At 45.2% G+C, this 21612-nt stretch overlaps 1 protein-coding gene across 5 annotated transcripts in view; it reads left to right on the top strand.

The window, feature by feature from the left end:
• Nucleotides 1-1406: 1406 nt before the first annotated feature.
• The window catches only part of clocka (clock circadian regulator a), a 49051-nt gene continuing 28845 nt past the window's right edge, over nucleotides 1407-21612 (top strand). For 3 of the 5 annotated variants that reach the window (XM_076278208.1, XM_076278206.1, XM_076278207.1), the window contains exon 1: nucleotides 1407-1605. The gene's annotated coding sequence lies outside the window, so the exon portion shown is untranslated. Of the gene's footprint in view, nucleotides 1606-1851; nucleotides 2076-21612 lie in introns of those variants that run through there. The other 2 variants (XM_076278204.1, XM_076278205.1) reach the window with 2 other exon arrangements.

Genomic DNA, 21612 nt, shown 5'->3' with positions numbered 1-21612 from the left:
AAAGTAGGCTATCAATGCTTTTCATTGATTGCAATTTACACTTTGATAAATAAAATGTGTCATTTCTATGGGTCAGTGCTATGGATGACAATCACCAGTTTTCCTGTTACATAGACTATCCCACTCAGTAGCTGTGAGCAGGTTTTTGATCAACCACGTTTGGAAGCTGAACTTTCCAGCATGGATGAAGGACGCACAAAAATCGAATTGCCACCTGGCGGTTTTTAGCACATATTTTTCATTATGTAGATTAAAAGATGCCATTTTTATGTTCGCGTAGACTAGCCTAAAGTCGCCATTAAATTGTTAGTGTGCGGTCGTAAATATAACACCACGACGACATCCTTGAGCCTTATTGCAGGGACTTAGAAGGGATGTTCATGAGCTTTAACTCTAGATGTCGCTGTTTCTCTTCATTTCAACTTGAGCTGGGCTTATTCCTGAAACAGCTGATCGCAAATAAAATGAAGTTTGTCCAACTATATTAAAACCCACCATTGAAAAGGACAACTGATAGGTTTTTTTCCAATTAAAAAAAAATATTAAAGATAAATAAATAAGCCTAAATAACACAAAATAGACAATGTCACCGTACCGCAATGCGTTTGGGTATATAGGGCCCCTGGGCTACTTGCAATTGAACATTTGCCTAAATCCATCCATTGTTCATCACAACTGCAAAACTCTCCCTCAGTGGACTGATTAGTCTAAGTAAACTAGATACACAATTCAGCCCTGCTGAGTGTGGAAAGTATAGACTGCGTTTTCCTACATGGGCACAAAGGGCTATACTTAGTTTATCATTACCAAATAAAACAGGCTGCGAGATGTGAGTCAGTAGGCTAAAAACACAGGATCTTTTCGTGCGCACGCACGGAACCGTGATTGGACAGAGCAGGTGCCAAATGAATAAAAAATCCCGCCTCTCTGTTTCGCGCGCTTCTTTCATTCAAGCTTGGTTGCCCTGCGCGTTTGACCTAATTGGCATTCAGCCAGAGGAATGAGCGACACATGAAGGCCAAAGATTGGGAACATTTGTATAACACAAAATGTAATAGAATATTGCTCTTATAAATAAAAAAAATTAATTGTTACGTCAAATGTTATCGAGTAAAATATAGCCTTGAGGGATGTTAATTAGTCACAACCGTAATTTAGTTATTTTAGTCAACATTTCAAGACTTAGGTTAATCGACCAGAATAAGAAATAGCCGACGGTATTTAAGTGGGCCTGCATCCATGAAAAATCAGCAAGAGCCCATGTTTTGTGTCTCAGTTAATATGTGCAAATGTGTTGAGATGTAGTCCTGCATTTATTTTAAATACCATCGTGTGAATGCAGTGCCTTTCATACCTTCAAACATGATCAATAAAACGCAATACAACGTCTTATGCCGATGTTTGTGGCAAGAAAAAACTCTCATGCACGTCAAAGGTATGCCTGTGTAGTTCCGCCAGGTTGTATACTCATCCACTGGTGCGCATGCTCTTTGCGAGCCCGAGCTAGGCCTTGGCTGTTTTTCTAACTCCAGTTCAACCCACCGCGCAGCCATCTACTACCAAAACAACCAGGACGGAAATTGTAACAGTCGGACAACTGACAAGGTAAGCGCGATTTTAAGACATGCATAATTACGTGTCTTTGGAAATGGCAATCGACTCGCTGTCCGGTTAAGTTTATTGCAAATATGACCGCACCGAGAGTATACGATGCTGTTTTTCTATGCTAGCTATTTAGCGTTACGCTTTGCTTAGGAAGAATGCGAAGGCCCGGTGACCCACATTCGCTCTACCCCGGTGAGACAGGGGAGGGGACTGTATGGTGCTACCAAATGTTTTTAACCGGTTAAAAGCCCGCATGCTCTTCGTGTTCTATATGCCTGTGGTGATCACCGTAGTCTTTTATTTTCCCTTTCGCATTTCAAAGTTTGTTGCTATATTTAGCACGGTTAGCATGCAGTGACCCCTGATTTTGAGTGATTAAACACGCCGCTGGTTTCGGGTGCGCATTCGCTTGATGGAAAACTTGCGCTTCTTCTCCGGAACGGATCTACTGGATGTATTCAGTGTATAAGGTGAATAACATTCTGAAGCTCATATGCTGACTGCTGTGTTTAGTTGTTATTTTTTTCTGTGCAAACGCAAGCTTTCCCGGGGATTTGGACTCCACGGGGAAACCAAATCCAATTTACCCCGACCATTTTCCCTGAGACACCGCTAGAGCAACCTGTAGCCGAGGCGTCAAAGCTAGCAGCGATCCTTTTAACGCGCACGACACCGGTGCTTCCTAAATACATGTTTTTAGTTGCCAGTTCGTATATTTGTTACATTACATGGTTTTCTTTCAATGTGTTTCTTAATTGTAAATATTAGTCTCGCCAGGCTACTGCAGAGGAAATGCCGGTCATTTAAGTGTCTGTTGTACAGGATAATGATTATTGTATGAATTGGGTTGAGCACAAAGCTGCAAGATGAGAATGTATTTGAGCAGGCATAATTTCATAGAATGCAATTGATTTGTATTCAGTCTTGAGTTGTGTGTTCGGCTTAATTTTTGGTTACTAGCTGCAATCAAGAGCCGTCAAATTTTTTAGTGTTCGTTGCATGTTGTCATTGCGTGCTTGAAGAGACCCATTCATTCTCACTCTATGAAAACAGGACAATAAAACGGCGCTCTTACATCCTCCTTATCGCTTGTTTGTGTCCATGTGACCATCCTCTCTGATATCTTGCAATGAAGTTGTGGGATAGCCGGCATTTATGGTTATTGATGCTCGCTGCGGAGACTTAGGTGTATAGCCTGCCGTTCGAATGTGTCTCTTGGCATGAGTGTTCATGGGAGTTACGATTTTTCTATTGCACCAAACACCTGCTTTATGATTATGATAGACATGGTATCGCGTGCAGGTAGAAATTGATAATGTCCGTGTCACAAAGTTCAGGGACTAGTCTAACAAACGATATCTATATGGATATCCGAACTCGGGATATCCATCTAGAAGCTTGTAAAAGTAGCTTATTGGTCGAAATGGTTATGACATTTGGCTGAAAAATAATGGTATCAAATAAAGTACAAAAGCCTGCATTAATCATAGTACTAATAATAACCGCAATATCAATAGTAATATCAAATATCAACTATACAAATGGAAAAAGTTCTTGAATAGCCTACACTTCATTCATGCAATGAAACTGACTTTGTATTCAAAATGTCGACTAAGGATGAGTTTCCTATATTCAAAATTATCAAAAGTAAGAAACCGAAACATAATCTTAAGACACTTCCCTTGATGGAAAGATAAAAGCCTTTTTTTTAATAAGTAGACTGAATCAAGCCCTTGCTGACCATTAACCATATGACATTGTCTTCAATCGGTCACTTGTGTTTATGTCAGAATTGAGGGTCCCTTACTGTCACCTGACAAGAGTTTAAGATTATGCCATGGGGACACATTTGCAAAAAAACAAGATGTACAGTCAGTTGCTTTTTCTTTTGGGAGAGTTTTGGGAGTGTGTGTGTGAGCACATGTGTATGTCCCAAAATGCTGTAGGATTTAGCCTCTATGGACCATTCATAATTCACTATGACCACGTTCCACTCATAGTAACTTTGAAGGCTGTTGTGTAGAAATGTTTAAGTGCAGTCCATCCATATTGCATCTCAGAGACTTTAGATTGGTTGACCTGTGCTATCCTTACTTCCATTATTGACAGACCCTGATTACCCCGGAATGAGGTGTGTGTGTGTGTGTGTAAAAAGTGAACTCAATGATAGACCTTGCCCTTTTTGCTGTAGAGAGGAACTCCTAGTGTCAGCATCCAGAAACTTTGCGTAGCCTATCTGGCACAGTGCTGGGACCCATCCCGCCTGGTCGTGAATCCCCTGGCATGTCGGCTGTTGCTTCGAGCTCAACCTCTGGACTCTGGGTCTCTGTGCCTCCACGTCTAGATCCCTCCATACTGCCTTATCTCGGGGCGTAGGCTCACAGGAGGGCATGTCTCTCACACACACACACACACACACACACACACACTTTTGTGGTTTGGAATGTTTGGAGAAATCCTATTTTTGCCCCTCCTTGGGTTTAACCTGGAGCTCTTGGTGGTCAGATTAGTATCAATCTTCTAGAAGAGTGGTGTAATTACTCAGGTGTAAACGGTCATTGTCAGCCAGTAATTGGCTAATTATGGCATAATTGTTAGACAACCTTTTTTCGTGCCACCTACTTAATGATGATGAAGCTTGTGGTCTTCAAAGGCACAGCCCCGGGATTGGCCTGCCGAAGAATGCATGTTATGAATCTACATGGTGACTTATGCAACTTTTAGATTCCCCAGAGTTCCCCAGGACTTGGGAGGTGTCATCAGTATTGTTGAATATTACCCTTTGCGAGTGGAGTTTGGCTGTGGTGACATGTAAGCTGCACTCAGACCTACGTGTAAGACAGGAGGTTCTGTGGATGTTAAACAGTTGGGCCGTATATCTGAACGACATAAATTTCCGACGAACATTTTGTAAATTAGTCTGAACGAAGTGAAAAAGATGCAGAGATTCTGTTCATGTGCGTGTTCAACCACACTGAGATTCTGTTAATGTCCGTCGGTGTCGTTCACACATATGGCCGTGTAATGTCAGCATGTTCGCATCATATCTGAATCACCCGAAGGATCGGACCTCCATTTGACAAAACTCCCGAGGTTATATCTGAAAGCAGCTTTAGACAGAGACAATCCCAAACTGAAAATTAGTCATGGCTTGTCGTAACCTAAGCATTCCTTTAAAAAAATGATGAAAGTGATAGATATGGATGGTTGGTTGTGGTTGAGTGGTTTGTTTTGGTATAGCAAAGGTGAGAGGCAATTACCAAGGACTCTTGAGAGAATGTTGCACTTCAAAGTTGAATTTTGGTTCAGGGGGAAAACGGTGATGCAAGGGCCTACACATTTGAGCTCCAGTGGCTATGGATGTGTGGACTTTATGTCAGTTTGGGTTGTTAATGTTTCAACACCAGCTGCCTTCCTGAAATGTTATGAAGTTGAAGACGCAGTAAAGTTACCCCTTGCTGGTATATATGTCACAGTTTCAGTGGGCCACTGTAGTACAATATGCATGTTCATTTGTGTCCTGGAAAGGATTTGTTTCAGCCATTTGGATAGCCAGTGGCTTAACGACGACACTCCTTCAGGATCCATATTAGATTTTGCTGGTCTGTGTGTGGGATGCAGAGGCGGCTGATATAGAAGTGAACCACAGAGGAAATGGCTTTTTAAAGATGGCGGCGCGAGAAAAGACTGAAGCCAGCATATGTGTGGGCGAAGCCGTTGCTTTGTGCGTCTTTTCCAGTCTGACTCACTGATTGGCTACTCTGGCTCAGAATATTAGGTGTTTTTGGACGTGTAGTTTTAATTTTAGGTGTGTGTGGGTTAACCCTGGTCTCTCTCCACCCCTCAACACCTTCCTTTTCACTTAGTCTTGTTTTGATGTGTTCATTTGAACATAAGAGAGTAGTTCTGGCTTACGTTAACTAACAAGATACTTGAATTGTGTGCATATTAAAAAGCTGCAAGGAAGGGTGGCAACACTTAAAAAATTTCAATATTTAAATAAATGTGTTATAACATTTGCATGCTGTTTTTTGTCATTTTAATATTGTGGATTTCCTATACATAGGAAATATACACTACACTCTGTGAGTGGTTGGGTATCATTTGCGGAAAAAGATAAACTCTGTCAACTCTATTAGATCAGTTATCCTGATTCAGATCTGTATGTCATGAGGTTCATCATTCAGGAATGAAAATCTATTTTATTTTTTTCATACACACCAACATTTGCATCTGTATCAAGACTCTTTCAGCTGGTGTCAGCTACCCCATGGAGCTAATAGCGGCTAGGTATGATAGGTTTGTGGCTGATGATGTCAATCTGTCCAAAGGTGAGGTGTCTGTCAGATGATTGTTGTCACCTTGCTGCTAACCTCTTTGTTGTGGTTAATGAAAGCAGGGACTGTAGGTTACATTGATCACTATCACCTCAGAGGCATAATAACCTTGAGTGCTGGCAGAGAAACAGGGGCTTCTAAATGATTTTTTAGTGGTTTTCCTAAGCTAGCGCTTGTGGGCATGGTCTAAAGAGTTTTCATCCTGGCAAAAAGTAAACTGTATGTCCGCAAAATTGTGTTTTAATGACATTTCTAGTTTTTCAAAGGCGAAATGGTAATGTTTGCACAGCTGGAATGTTTCATTGCTGAACTGACAGCCAATAGTCTGAACCAACTCTTAAATAGTCCTTTGTTTTGAATGCTAAACCGTGCCTTGAGTTTTCCAGACGGTTGTTGGGTATATTTTTGGTCGGAGGCATTTTTGGTGTTTTTGGGTCCATTTGTGAAGCTGCCAGGTCCACTGGTTTGTGTTGCTGTCCACATATATAGTCAAGACATATCACTCAAGCCCTTGCAGTCACTGGCAGATCTTCAAACGGTGCTCGTTTCATGCACAATTTGGTGTACACACACACACACACACACACACACACACACACACACACACACACACACACACACAAACAAACAACAAAAGACAGTGCATAGTTCATCACAGGCTGATTTGAGTCGTTTTTCATGACACTAACCATTTTGGGGGCCGACACTGAGCGCACCATTACTGGTTGTGTCTCACTGTTTGGGTCTCAGCTGGGCAGCGGTCCCACTCGTTTTACTCAGGACCCCGTGGGGGTGTGGTGGTGGTGGTGGGGGGGGGGGGGGTGGCAGCAAGGGACTGGAAGGTGTTGTGCGCCCCCGGGGAGTGGGAAGGTGTGAGAAGGGCCTCATGGGAGCCTGGAGGCTGACTGCCTCCTCCGACACCCCCGCCCTCCATCTGCCTCTGCCTCTGTGGCCTCGTTTGTCGGCCAGCGGAGACGAGACTCCTCCTCATACTGCTTGTTTGTGTTGTCCTCCTGTAGCTGAAGAGAGAGGAACTGCAAGCACTGTTATTAACATGGATGGATTATTATTAGGGACTGACCGATATGCATTTTTAAGGGCCAATATCGATATCTAATGGCTCTGGAAGATGGATATTCGATATTTGGCTGATATTTTGGGCCGATATTCATTTATTTAGTTGTTTGGTTATTCGGCTGGTAATAAACACACTCACTTGAAAGAAATTACTTTGCGAATACCTTGCATATTATGAGAAGCAACAGGTAATATAATAGCACCAATGGGCAGCCTAGTTATTCATTCTTAAACGTAAAAGTAGGAAAAACTAGGGAGGAACAACCGAGAGTGTATTTGGAAGACGCTGATGTGTTGTAGCAGGAGTAAGAAATGACTGACAGGACTACCGCCAACAAAATGGGGATATTGCTATTGGAATTCTTGTGCTAAAAATCGGTATTGTTTTATATCTGAGTGCACCCCTCTCATGTTGTTGGAAGAATTGAACTTGTGAATTGAAAGGTATTTAAAGGCACCGTCTGTCCGTCTGTTTGTGTGTATACAAAAAATCATTGTCCATGTGCAATCCTGGTTCTAAAAATGGGAAACAAAAACCCAGACGAATCTGAGACCACATTTATATTTGCTCTGCAGATCCGACAGGCAAATCTTCAATTCTGCAATTTCCAAAATCACAGAAAGCCCAGGAGCCATCACAACTGCTTATCTGGCTTGGGGCGGGCTTTATGCGATGCGACAGGGGAGTACAGTTGAGTTGAACACAACCAATGGCTGCGCTGATGGCGTCAGTAATAAACGGCACAGACTTGTATCTCCTTTGGAATTGAGTAAACAACTGCATTTAAAACCTTTGTTTACAAGAAAGGTGTGGTTGCTATACTTAATTTTAGTTAATTAAGTTTAATTTCACTGCTGGTTACTTACACCCCTTGGAAATTGGAAGTGAACTAAGCATCCCCAGACCAATTCTCTTTTGAGAATCAGCATGGTGTAAGACAGGCTTAAAAAAAGTGGTTTGGAGGAAAAAATGCACTATTATACCAATCAATACAGGCATGAAATTGGGTCTGTAATTTGATTGGTTCTTGGACTCCAATAACAACAACCTTTCACCTGAATTGAACGCTCAACCTTTAAGATGTTGTTTTCATTGAAGTGAAAGGGTTAAAGGTCACTTCCTAAGTATCTCAAAGAACAACTCAGTAGAGAAAACAGATGAAGGGATTAGCATTAGCATGCTTTGATGGACATTCGCTTGAGGATTTTACTGAATATTGCAGCGCGTCATCTGTTCTATCCTCACACCCATGTTTGTGCAGATGGAGGAATTAACATGAATAAGCCCACCCGATCTTGACCAACAAGAGAAAAAACATTTACACTGGTTAAGCTTGTGTGTGTGTGTGTGTGTGTCTGTGTGTCTATCTCTTTCTCTCTCTGTGTGTGTGTGTGTGTGTGTGTGTGTCTCTGTCTCTCTGTCTCTGTCTCTCTGTGTGTGTGTGTGTGTGGGTCTGTTTGTGAGTGCTGACCAGTGATGCCAGTAACGCGTTAGTCTATTTTTACCACTTTTTTCAGTAACGAGTAATCTAACGCGCTACTATTTACAAACCAGTAATCAGATTAAAGTTACTTATCTAAGTTACTGTGCGTTACTATTTTTGTAATTTTCCTTAATAAAAAGATATATTCTTTGCTTTCTTCTTGTCTTGGGGATTAATGTCATGTAGGCTCACGTTTTCAGCATGAGGACAATTCACGTGCAGCGACACAAACGTAAACAACAATGGAGGGAGAGAGAGAGATGCACATTTCATCAGTCATTACTTTGAGTTTGTGTCAGCTAAACATGACAACATTAAGGTACATTGTACATTCTGTGCTGGCGACAAAGTGCTGTCTAGCTAGACAACGAAGTTTTGGGAGTCTCCCACATATTGATAGCGGCTTCCTGACGCCCGCAAATTACATAAAATCTCCCGGAACCTAGAGCGAACAAGAGCACGCAAGCCAGACCGGACTTCAAATCAAAGATTCTAGAATCTTTGCTTCAAATCGCGTGTGCATAGCTTAATGCGCACACAACGGAGAGGGAGAGAGAGAGGAGTGGTGCGTTTGTGTCTGAAGCGCATCCAAGACAGAGAGCATCCTGGTCTGTTTTGCTAAATCAACCAATCCGTTTTCAGTGTAAGTTCTTATATCTCTTTTCTCCCAAACATAATTAATCAGTTCAGTCAGTGTATCTAGGAACAGAAGCGTCATGGCAGCGTCAGTGCCCCTCAAAAAGGAAGATTTAAGACCCATTTCACATCAGACTACACAAAAGTGTACCCAATTGTCTCAAAAGATTAAAACATAATGATAATCTTGCACACTGCACTGTTTGTAACAGCAACTTTAGCATTGCTCACGGCGGGTTAAATGATTGCAAAAGACTTGTTGAGGTGAGTTTAACAAGTGTAATTTCATTTGCATATTACTCAGGCCTATAGGCTACAAGATGGCTAGTTGCCAAGGCGACATGAAAAAAAATCTACATATTTTACTATAACAATTTCTATCAATAGGCCTTCCTTATTTGGTGTACTTAGACATTATTGAACAAACATCTGAATTTCAGTATCTAAGTAGGTTAGGTTGGGATGTCTGCTATACATTGCTGTTAAAATGCACTTCCAGTATAGTGAGTATTGGCAAAACCGGTTATCATTTTTATGTTGAGGCGTTGGGGGTGTTGTCGGCAGCTGCTAAAAGTAACTAATAAAGTAACTTGTAATCTAACTCAGTGACTTTTAAAATCAAGTAATCAGTAAAGTAACTAAGTTACTTTTTAAAGGAGTAATCAGTAATCAGTAATCAGATTACTTTTTCAAGGTAACTGTGGCAACACTGGTGCTGACATTGTTGTTGAGGTTAGTGAATGGGTTTATGAAGAGGGATGTTGGTGTGTGGGAATCTTAGAGGGTCTGAAAGGGTACTCCTGTAAATGTGTATTTTTTTGTATGGTAACAGTGTGTGAGTGTGTGTGTGTGCAGGGGAAGTGTCTGTGTGTGTGAAAGAAAGATCACTGTGTTCTGGTGCCTCCCAGTACCTTCAGAAATCCCAGAGGTTCTGATTAGAGATGAATCACAAGTAAAACATCTGGGTCATCCTAGAGCTCATGTCTCTTTCTCTCTCTCTCACACACACACACACACACACACACACACACACATACACACATACACACACACACACACACACACACACACTTGCACACTCATCCTCCTGTTCAAAGATACACAGAAGCCCAAACTCAGTAAGGCTGCACACACCTCAGGAAAGCAAATTAATGATCTCCCCACCCACCCAGACAAGTTGTTCAGAAACCTGTTCAGAAACACACACCCACACACTCCCACACACCCACACACTCCCACACACCCACACACCCACACTCATCCCCAAGAGGGGAGATTGACTCTCTGACAGAAGCTCCCTGACTGCCATCTCTGTTCCTGTCGCGGCCAGTGTCCATTCCTGTCCAATGTAACAATTTCCCCCCACTGACCCCTCCGGCCTGTACATGACATTTGTGCTGGTCCCTTGAATATATCCACAGGCCCGGAAAAGGAACTTTCACACAAAACTGTTAATTTATTACATTGTAATGAGCTCCCTCTTTATTTTAGCCTCACATGCTAAGCTTCAACCAGATAGCATCACCACAGGTGAGCTGAACTGACTCTTGATGGGGACTGGCAGAAAAACTGACACTAGCCCAAAATTGGCCAGTGACTCGCTGGCCAATCAACTTGGCCAAATGCTCTTTTACTTGCCCTGGGCCAGCAGACCATTGCTTATGTTTAACCCTGTGACTCATGGCCATTAAGCAGTTTGAGTTGTTGACCAAAAAAATTGTCAATGTTGCTGTTGTCACTGTGACTGTTGATGAATGTTTTATGATCAGGACACGGTAACGTTTTTTTGGCACACTGTTTCTTCGACTTCCTTTCATCTTTATTTTATACTAGCACCTGATCATATAGGCTAGCCGTACCAACTTCAAGCTATTTTCAAGGGACATGGCAGTGTCTGTGATGGGCTGAATGTTATTTTTGTGTAGCCTTGGGGCACAGCATAGACAAACAGTGGAAGTATGCAGGGTCTCCGATCCTGTTTTTATCTTTACACCCACAACGGAGTCTGAACTAGCCTTACTCTTTGGACACTGTTTAGACTACTGATGAATAAATGTTCTGGAACTTTCCCTGACTGATAACAACAATTTTACATTTTCCCCTGACTTGACCTGGTGAACTATGTTACCTTGTTTTTACTGTTAATGCTTGTGTTTGTTATGCTATTGCATGCAGCATGCATTGTGTTTGTTCAAGCTGCTTCTTGTTTGAGCTCTGGTGATGTTGGTGTGACGTTGGAAATTGCCATTATGTGAGCAGTGAAGGACACCTACCTTAGTAACTATTATAAACATGAAGCGCAGTCCATTGTGCCCTGGCAGAAGAGCTGTACTTCAGTGAAATGTACAGACTGCATGATCCTGTTGATCCTTTTTAGTTAACACAGAGTAAGGTTTACCTGACAACAAATGCTGTTGAGGTTTTTCTGTGAGGGGTGCAGGCTCTGACACAGTGAGATCCTGTTAAGCAAATCAGGGAGGGGGGGGGGGGTTGTGTTGACAGGGGTACTATGACCCAATTTGACAGTAGTCCCCCCCCCTCCCATCTCGCTGCCACCCCTCATTGCTGTCGGTAGTTGTTACTCATGCCTGCCTCTGCCCGCCCAACTTCAGGATAAAATCTTTGACCTTCTCTGTGTACCCCAATTAGAATGGGCGCCCATTTTGAAGTCGATGAGGGCTGGGCTGAAGAGAGATGGCAACTGGTCGTTTGCCAAGGCTGTTGTTGTTCCCCTGACTCGGTCAGCTCACACAGTGCTCTACTTGGCTGGCGTGGCTTTAGATGAGCATGGCGCCGCCGCGGTGAAGAACTTTAACCTGTTCTCAGGCTAGCGTAGTGTAGAGGAGGGTGCAGTAGACTTGAGGATAGTGTTGGTCTGGCTGCTCATGACCTGAGGGCTGAGGGTTGTGGGCTGATGGTGTCAATAGGCTTGAGAGAATGCTAACAGATTACTGAAATAGGCTTGAGAGAACTCCTGCAGATTCTTTAGCCCCAAGGTTGCTAGCTTTTCACATGTTCACACATTGGCTTTTAACTATGTAGTGGTGAGACTGTTCCTATCATTCCGTTTGTGTGGCATAATTGAACAAGTTGGAACAGTGCTTTGTGGAATCACTTGAACATGTTGTCCTCGGCTCACTCAGCTAGCTTGGTGTAAGTGTCTTTGATGTGAGAAAGTAATTCATCTTAGAGTGTGATCCATTCCTAAAGCTTGCTTGGTTTTTAGGGTAGTACACAGTGGAAGTTGAAAATGAAACCTAGATTCAAAAAACAAAACAAAGAATGGCACTGTCAAATTATTTTGTATCAGGAAATTATACAGACCGTGTCTCCCTGACAAAGGTCAGTCATGCGTCTGCCTGATTGTTTTTTTTCCCCTCCATCTCTCCCCATGGTTTTCCCTTCCTGCTCTTCTCTCTAAATTCCTCCTCCTTCTCCCAGTTAGTCTCACTTTGCTGTGATTGAATAAAACATTGTAACGCAGAAGCCATCTGCTATTAATCCAACGTACAAGTGGTTTCCTTTGCCTTTTGGTAACACTATGCATGTGTTTCAGCACGAGAGAGAGGTTTGTCCCAGATTCTGTTTTTTTTTCCAGAGTGGCATTTAGTACACAGAGCACAAGGAGTTCTTTCCCTTGCTTCTCGTTTTTTATTAAAGCGTTTTCAGGCCAAGCAGAAATGTTTTCAAGGCACTCGCTTTGGAATCAGATTTGTGTCAGCCAGCAGTGATCGCCCCCCGATTTTTATTTGGATTTGCTAGTAGCCAAACGAATTGATTTCTTGCTTCAGGCTAGATTGTTTTCCTGGTGCTCTGGCATTTTCAGCTCTGTGTACGTTGTCGTGTGTATTGGAGACCACCGTTGAGGTCCTCATTTGGCAGCGTTATTCAGGTATGGGGCTGTGCGTGTCACCAGACTCCAGGCAAGCACAGCCTGGTTTGCATAGTGTTCATCTGGCTATGAGCTCTGGGAAATCTTCACTGTGTACTGGGACTCTCAGCAAGCTCGCCTGTCTTTCCCGTGAGAGACCTACCTCTCTCCAACCCGTCACCCGTCCCCCATCGTCCCCTCTACAACCACAACCCCCAACTCCACCTCCCCACACTCCCCATCCCCAACCCCTCTAACCATTTAAAATGATCTCACTGTCTTGCCATCAGACAGACCACAAAAAAGTCCATTACCTCCAGAACTATTGGAAAACCATCATGCCCTAGAACTGCAGAACCATAACCATGCGCTCCACACAATCTCACTGGGCCTCCGCAGCGGTTCTGTCATGCTCTCTCTGCCAGAGGTCCTCCTCTGGAAGGTATTCATCTCAATATAAAACCTGGCGGCGAGCCACGTTAACTGGGTGCATGACAGCCCTTTATAGACGAGCATGACGTCTTTGCTCTAAGAATGGCTTCTGCATGCACGCGCAAGCTTCTCTGGTGGAGGTGGCGGCGGTGGTGGAGGAGGAGGAGGAGGTGGGTCACAATGAAAGGTCAAGAGTGTGATGGACATCTACCGCTGTCCACTCAGGAGAGGGCGAGGGAGGTTTTGGTGTTAGGCTGAAGGTTGGGTCAGGTGTCAGGTCAACTTTTGGAGGGAGGTTTTGTATCTTATTCTTAAATGACTAGTTTACAGCTGTAGTATAGTGTAGTGTAGTGTTGTGTGTGTGTGTGTGTGTGTGTGTGTGTGTGTGTGTGTGTGTGTCTATGTCTATCCAGCTGTCAGAGAAGCTATTGGTTGGGACACGTCCCGTTTGAGAAGTCGGCTGAGCTTTGTGTTCCTCGAATCTTCTTTTGGGTGGTTTTCACAAACAGGCCAATCCTTTTGGGAATTGTCCCTGCTAATCCGAGGGGGTGTTTGAATGACCTAAAATTGGTGTACATTTTTAGCATGCTTCAGCAGAGCGGATTGGGTTGGACTGGGGGGTGAGGAAGTGGCTCTGGAGGTAGAGCAGGCTTTGCGGGATTCAGAGGGACCCTGGTTTCCAAATCCCGAGCTCCTCTTGGCTGCGTCTTGAGTGTCGTCTTGTTCTCAATCCAACCACAGAACCGCAATCTGCTCCCAGCCACAGGAACCAGGGCTTTTTGCACAAGTCATCCCTCAGACATATCTACGGTATGTGAGGATGCTTCTGTGATGCGTGAAATATAGAGCACTTTTGAGTGCTGGCAGTGCGGAGGAAGAGTTTTACAAATGCAGCCCATTCCCCCTCTGCTTGTAAAATGGCGTCCCTTCCGTGCAGTTAAAGCTCTCTCCTCTGTTGTCGGTGGGACTGAGTGTGAGCTGCTGGAGACGCGTCCCTGAGACGCTTCCCTTGGTTTTGGATCTCACTGCCGAGACTGCGGCACATTGTCGGCTTGGCGTGGGAAGTAAACGGCGTAATTACCTCTGGAGTTCTGGCCCTCATTCATCAGATATTCACTGACTCTGTACCCCTTTATATATTTATTTGCTACGGGCCTTTGATGTGCAGCTTGTTTCTGGCTGGAAATTGGGGCATATTTTTTGGGGTAAGGGGAGGGGGTGGGGGTATGATCTGGATTTTCTAACTCCCTGACTGAAAATTCTATACTTGTGAAGGCTTCTATTGGTGCACTAGCCTAGTCACATTAATGTCTTCTATGGGGGTCTAAATGTTGAGATTATGTCCATAGGTATTAGTGTTGTCACGATACCAAAATTATGACTTCGATACGATACCTGCCATAAATATCACGATGCTCGATACTAAAACGATACTACGGCAAAATCCTAAGATATCTGGAGAAGAAAGGACTCATACCTCCTCCAAGTGTATGGAGTCATTTGTGTTGAATTCGGTGCACTTTTGTAGTGTGCAGGTCAATTCTGGGTTCTAAACTTCTAAACTTCCTACATAATTATAATTTTTTTATAGTCAGTAAAATAGTAGGCCTACTTTGTGTGATTAATCCTTTATTGTTTGTTATAGTTCATTTACATTGTGTTGTGTTTTGGCAATAAAGTAGCTTTAAATAGCCAAACTAGGCTAGATCAAGGTCAGTGTTAAAATCACTGAATGCTATGCAGAGAGGCCTAATCTTTAGGCCATCTGATGTACAGTATAGGCTACCCTAGGCCTTCCCGTGTTCATGGGATTTCTTTGACAGTTGCAAAGGGGAAAATATGAGGATAGTCTTCTTTGCGCCCAGTGTACAAGTACGAAGTTCCAACCACTCAGGTTCGTCAGATAGGCCTACACCATTACCTGTTGCAATATATCTGTGTGCATTCCTACATTACATCTATTTCTTTGATAACATGATTTGCTACCACGTACTGTAACAATAAGCCGCTATTATTATTAGGACTCAACACGCTTTGGTGGTATGCTGTGGGCTTTAATTAGCGGTCTACATGCCATGACAAATATTACCAGTAGTACTGACCGAACATGAAATAGATCGTTTACAAGTTATGGTAATGTTATTCTGGCGTGAACATTGCGCTTTCATCACGTTAGCACCCTATGATTACAGCTCGTTATGTCTCGTCAAAATGAGTACAGCTCGTTATGTCTCGTCAAAATTCATTTATGAAGGAAGGTTCGCTTTATCCCAGAGAACCATACTCGTTTCACTTAGGCTAGACTAAAACATAAGAGAAGAACTTGGCACTAACCATGTAGTCGTGTTTTCTATAGCATATTCGTTAACCTGTCGTTCTTTGAACTCTTTAAAAATGTTGGGATATGTCTGCGAGGTGTTTAGCCAAGTTCCATGTGTAGCCTACTGCTTTTAAATGACTTTGAAACATATTTTACAAACAGGCCTCTGTGTACCTGATGACTTGCCTTCACTATTCGCGATGTATCCGAAATAGTTGCAGATTTCACTGCACCTTTTGTTTAATCCACAAGGCCTAGAACTGTCGGCAAAGAACTATGTTGACGTTGGCTGCGCACTCACTCACTCAGAGCTGCCTGCTTGACACGCCCACTTGCCTAGATGCGTGCAAGGAGCAGTGAGAACAGCAGTTCACACAGACACAGAACGTTATTATTTTAATAAAGTATCGATTCTAAAAACGTCTGAAATCGTATCGTTTTTTGCGTGAAGGCATCGTGATACCTTTTTAGTATCGATACACCGTGCAACACTAATAGGTATGTCTTGAACCTACAGCTTGTCTTATTTTAATTAGTCAGTATGTGAAGTGTACATGCACTAATTGTTGTGGATTGCCAGGGAAGTTTGGAAAGCTGAGATTGTGCATAGTTTCCACCAATAAGTAGCATTGTCTGTGTCTCTGTGTCTGTGTGTCTGTGTGTGTGTGTCTGTGTGTGTTTGGAGGCAAGTTTGTGCAAGTTCCTGGTGAGTTGTGAGATGTGTGATGGGCTGGGCACACCTGTAAGTAAGTAAGGACTGGGGCCTGTTTGCTTGCGACTGACCCAGAGTAAAACCTTTGCTCATGATGTGTCTCATATGCTGCTGAACATTGTGTGCGCATACACACAGACACACACACACACAGGCGCGTTCACAACAGCTCTGAACAAAAAGCTTGTATCCACTCATAACAACACACACCAGCTTACCACAACACAACATTTGCATTTGAAGTCCCCCATTTAGTATACAGTGATGTGCTGAGTCTCTCTCTCTCTCTCTTTCTTTTTCTCTCTTTCTGTCTTACTCACACACACACAAACGCTTGCTCATTTACACCCGCCCTCTTCCTCTGCCATCCCATCATCCGCAGCATCGGCTCCTCCTCTCCGCCTCTCCACCTCCCTATCCAGGCCCTCAGTCCCACTGACCCAGTTGGCCCTGCTGCCTCCTGCAGTTGGCACAGCACCCCCTCCACCTCCCCACCCCACCACAACCCAACCCAACCCACCCCACCCCACCCGTGCTCCTCTGAGAGGCTGTGGGCCAACAGCAGCAGCAGCCACCGCAAGAGGAGTAGGAGCAGCAGCAGCAGCATCATCAGCCACCGCAGTCGAAGCCCAATCCGAAGCTGAAGCTCCGCCATGGGGCTGTTGGCAGCTGCGCCGTGGGCCCCTGGCCTGGTGGAAAACCGCTGCTTGGCTCGGCTTGTGCTCTGCTCTCAGACCTTTTCCTGTCTGCCAACCCGGTGGTGGGGTGCTGCACACCCAAACAAAGGGGTCCTTGTGTGTGTGTGTGTGTGTGTGTGTGTGTGTGTGTGTGGAGGGGGGGGGGGGGGGTTCTGGCAGTGGGAGTGTGTGGAGGACTGCAGTGTGGAGCAGAGACGGGGGCGGTGGTGGGTGGGTGTGTGGGTGGAGGTACCGGGCACGTGCAGAGAGAGGGAGCCTGGGAGCTGGCCGCTCCGTCTACCCAGCGATGGGAAAGCACAGAACTGAGGCTGAGGAGATGAAATTGTGTCTGGAAATTTTGAGTGCCATAAAACGATTCAAATGCATCTTCCTCCTCCAAATACTGCCTCTGGACCCTACGTTCCTGTCCCTTCTATGTGTGGGACATTATGATGTGTTTAGTATTCCAATTCAAATCACAGTTAAAGCTGCAGGTGAAACTTGTTTGAAAAAAAAATATTTTCAGAGTTGTGTGTGAGGGTATTGTGTGAGTAGTGATGCAGCTGTCGGGACTTTCTCTTCGACACATTTGCTGAGCCGTGTTTGTTTGTGTTTTGCCTGGCCTGGTGTGTCTGTGTGTATGTGTATGTGTGTGTGTGTGTGTCCTATTGAGTGGCTCTTTTTGACGCGGTCTCAGACTTGATGGTCTGTGAATCTCTGTGGCAAGATGAGACAATGCACTGACATAGGCATAGGTGTGTGTGTGTGTGTGTGTGTGTGTGTGTGTGTGTGTGTGTGTGTGTGTGTGCCGTTTGTCCTTTGCCTGACTGCACATGCTGCAGGTTTAACAGGCTCTGGGTTTTAACCGTCGGCTGCCGGCCGATGATGGAGTTGCCATGGTGACAGCAGCCTTGCCGTTCCCCGTTTCCCCCCCTGACTTTCCCGCGCCCCACCCCCTTTCTGCTCTGTGGTGACACTTTAAGTAATGGACGCTGCGGTAGATCCTCCCTGGTTTCCTCGCCTGTCTCCTCACTCAACGATAACTCAACCTTTCCCCTGACAAGAATGCTAAGCTAGGCTACACAACAGTAGGCTAGGCTAAGCTACTCCAGTCCAGTCTTAAATGGCTCCCTGTTCGAGTGCCGTTGTGACCGACTGTTTCCGTATTCGTTCCCTCCCTCGCTTTGGTCGCCTGTTTACAAGTCCGCTCTTGGCTCCTGGCACTTTTCCTTTCTCTGATGCCTGGTCCCGTTTTTACCAGCACTGAGCTGCTGTAGCCTGTAGCTGACGATCAAAAGCTTGCCCTTTAGACTGAAACCGGTCTCTCTTCTCTGTATGTTCTCTCTCTCTCTCTTTCTCTCTCTCTCTTTCTCTCTCTCTCTCTCTCTCTTTCTCTCTCTCTTGGCTCACCCTGTCCCTTGTGATAGGCTTTTCTCTGGAGTCGAGGCGCTGGTGTACCACTACTTAAATGCACCCTGGGTGGGTGGTGGTGGTGGTGGGGGGGCATGGGGATGAGTTTTATCTCCCCAACACACAAGAGACCAGGCTCCTGAAATCCCCTCAAGTTCCTTGACTCAACCATTAGTAACATACACGAGAAATGACACAGGGGGATTCTTTTGATGTAGCATGGCTTAGGATGAGCTGCACTTTGAAGTCGCGTATCATCCCCCCCCCCCCCCCCAACGCCCCAACAGACCCTTCTCTTCCTTACCACCACCTCCACCGCCACAAAGCCAAGGCATTGTGCTTCTCCGCATGGCACTAGGAAGGATCTGGGGGGCTTTGAGAGGAACCCCTCAGCAGAGTAGCGGAGTAGCCCCCGTTCCCAGATTAGCCCTGGTGGGCCTGGTTTGTTCGAGCGAGGCTCGTCAGCGTAGGATGCTTAGCGGTGCCTAAACATAGCGTGTGATTTAAGACGCAGCCGGGGCTCTCTGAAGGCACGGAAAGGGGATTCTCTGGCCCAGGCAACGGGGTATCTCTGGATGGGGTAGGGGGGCTGGGGGTGTTTCTGATGCAGGCTGATGATAGCAGAGCGGAGAGAGGGAAAGGGAGAGAGAGAGAGGGAGCGAAAGAGAAAGAGAAAGCGAGAGAGGGAGAAAGCGGAGTCGCCGCAGTGGAGGAATTCAGCCGGTCTATTTTTACTCCGCCTGGTGCGGGCGGTTGCTATGGCGTTGCTGACAGGCACTGTTGTCATGCCGGCGTCTCTGTGTGTGTGTGTATATGTGTGTATGTGCATGTGCATGTGTGCAGAACGGCGTTGAGGATCCACTCAAGTGTCTGTGTGTGTGGATGGGTGTGTGTGTGTGTGTGTGTGTGTGTGTGAGAGTCACATCCTCAGAGCTGCGTTGACCTACATCCGAAAGAACCAAAAAGAGGCGCTGCACACGCGCACACACTTTTTACCAACTTGGGCGTGTTTGTGGGTGTGTGTAAGCGAGTGTGTGAGTAAAGGCAAGATGGTGTGATAATGGGTGTATACATCATCTTGGGGAGAGAGAAGGTGTCTTTTTGTCACTGACAAAAGAAAGCTTGAATACCTGTCTGTGTGTGTGTGTGTGTGTGTGTGTGTGTGTGTGTTTGCACCTACGTACGCAGTGGCCCCAATCTTGGGACAGAGTGCCTGTTGTGAGCGTGGGAGAATTAGCTGCTGTGTTCAAAATGGAACAAGGGGTACAGAAACAGTGATTCAGAGATACTCAGCGAGAGAGAAAGAGAGGGACACAGAGAGGGAGGCAGCGAACGAGTGAGAGAGAAATCAAGCTGAGCTACAGAGAAAAAGAGAGCGGGAGAGAGAGAGAGAGAAAAGAATGAGAAACTCTAGAATATTGCGGGATTCTGTGTGCATTTCTTCAGTCAGCACTATTAGTAGAGTATGGAGGAGCAGAGTGTACTGGACGCGTCACGGTGCGCTCCAGCCCTCAGCACTGCGGCGTGTCTGTGCCGCCTGCACGGCCGTCAGAGGAAGACACCGCTCTGCTTCTGGAGACAGAGAGGAATTTGGTGGGTGTGGAGATTAATTAGTCGTGAACCAGCTGCCTGATCGCTGCCAACAGCCTGTGTGTGTGTGTGTGTGTGTGTGTCTGAGTGTGTGTGTGTGCGTGTTTGTGTGTGCATATCTGTTTGTGTGTGCATATCTGTTTGTGTCTGTTTGTGTGCCATACTGTAGCTTAACTCCCAGCACTGTGACTTATGCACTCACAAAAGGGGACTGTCATCCGCAAAAGCTCTCAAAGCAGGTCAACAAATGGTTAACGCAGATTCTCCACATCCAGTGTTTCTTCCTGACCCTTTCTGTTTCTTCATTGTTGCTGGCCTCTGTATTATGCTTTGTATGTTGTCTGTTGGATTCTTCTGTCTCTTTCTTGTTGATACTGTTTTTGATTCTTAACTTCTCTTTTGTAGGCTAATCTTTCTTTTTTTGCCACTCTCTTTCTTTCTTTCTCTCTCTCATCTCTTCCTCTCCCTCTCCCTCTCTCTCTCTCTCTCTCTCTCTCTCTCTCTCTCTGTGTTTATACTGCTTTCACTTCCTCCATTTTGGGTGCAGCGGTTGCCCAGCACATTAGCTCTGTGTCCGATTGGCCAGAGGGCTCAGGCATTCACCCACTGCCTCTCCGATTGGCCAGAGGCCCGTCTCACCGGTGAGCTGCTCTGATCTCTGATTGGCTGGCCGCCACAGGCGATGAGCCGGGGCTGGTCCTGATTGGCTGTGGTTGCAGGCGCTGCCTGTTGAGCGGTGATTAAGGCGCAGTGGAAGCGAGTGGAAAGTAGGTCATTGGGTCAGCGGGTCAGTGAAGCATCCACTGACATCACAGTTACAAAACCGCTGCCTGTGAGCTCTGCTGCTGCCTCGGCAACTGTGCCTCTGCAGGAAACCCAATGGCTGCTCCACTTCCTTTTCTTGCCCTTTCTCTCTCTCTATCTTTATTTCTTTCTCTTTCTCTTTGTTTTCTATTCTTTTTTTCTCCCCCATTGTTGTGTTGCAGCTCTGTCCTTGTTGTCCACAAGTGAATTAAATTTTCTTTCCACACTCTCTCTCTCTCTCTCTCTCTCTCTCTCTCTCCGTTCCTCTCTCCGTTCCTCTCTCACTCTCTTTTTCACTCTCTCTTTCTCTGTGGCCATATCCACTTAACATTAATCTTCTCTTCTATCTCAGTTGCCACCCTGTTTTTGTATCTATTTCTTTCCTTTTTGTTTGTCATTCTTTATCTTGATCTGCTTTTTTTTCTCTCTGAGTTTTGTCACCTGCTTTGCATGAACACTGGGGGCTTCTGTTGTGTGCTCTCGCCATGGCAGCTTCGCTTGGGAGAGTTGCTATAAATGTATGGCTGAGTCAAGTCGCGTGAGTTGGAAAGAGGAGAATGCCAAGAGACCACACACACACACACACACACACACACACACACACACACACACACACACACACACACACACACTCACACGGCAAAGGCATTTTTATGG

This window comes from Alosa pseudoharengus, unplaced genomic scaffold (assembly GCF_046254945.1).
Source record: "Alosa pseudoharengus isolate Yale_2024_CS ecotype anadromous, Long Island Sound unplaced genomic scaffold, YU_APseudo_1.1 YU_APseudo_1.1_scf_11, whole genome shotgun sequence".
Lineage (NCBI taxonomy): Eukaryota > Metazoa > Chordata > Actinopteri > Clupeiformes > Clupeidae > Alosa > Alosa pseudoharengus.
This window is presented reverse-complemented; position numbering and strand designations above follow the sequence as displayed.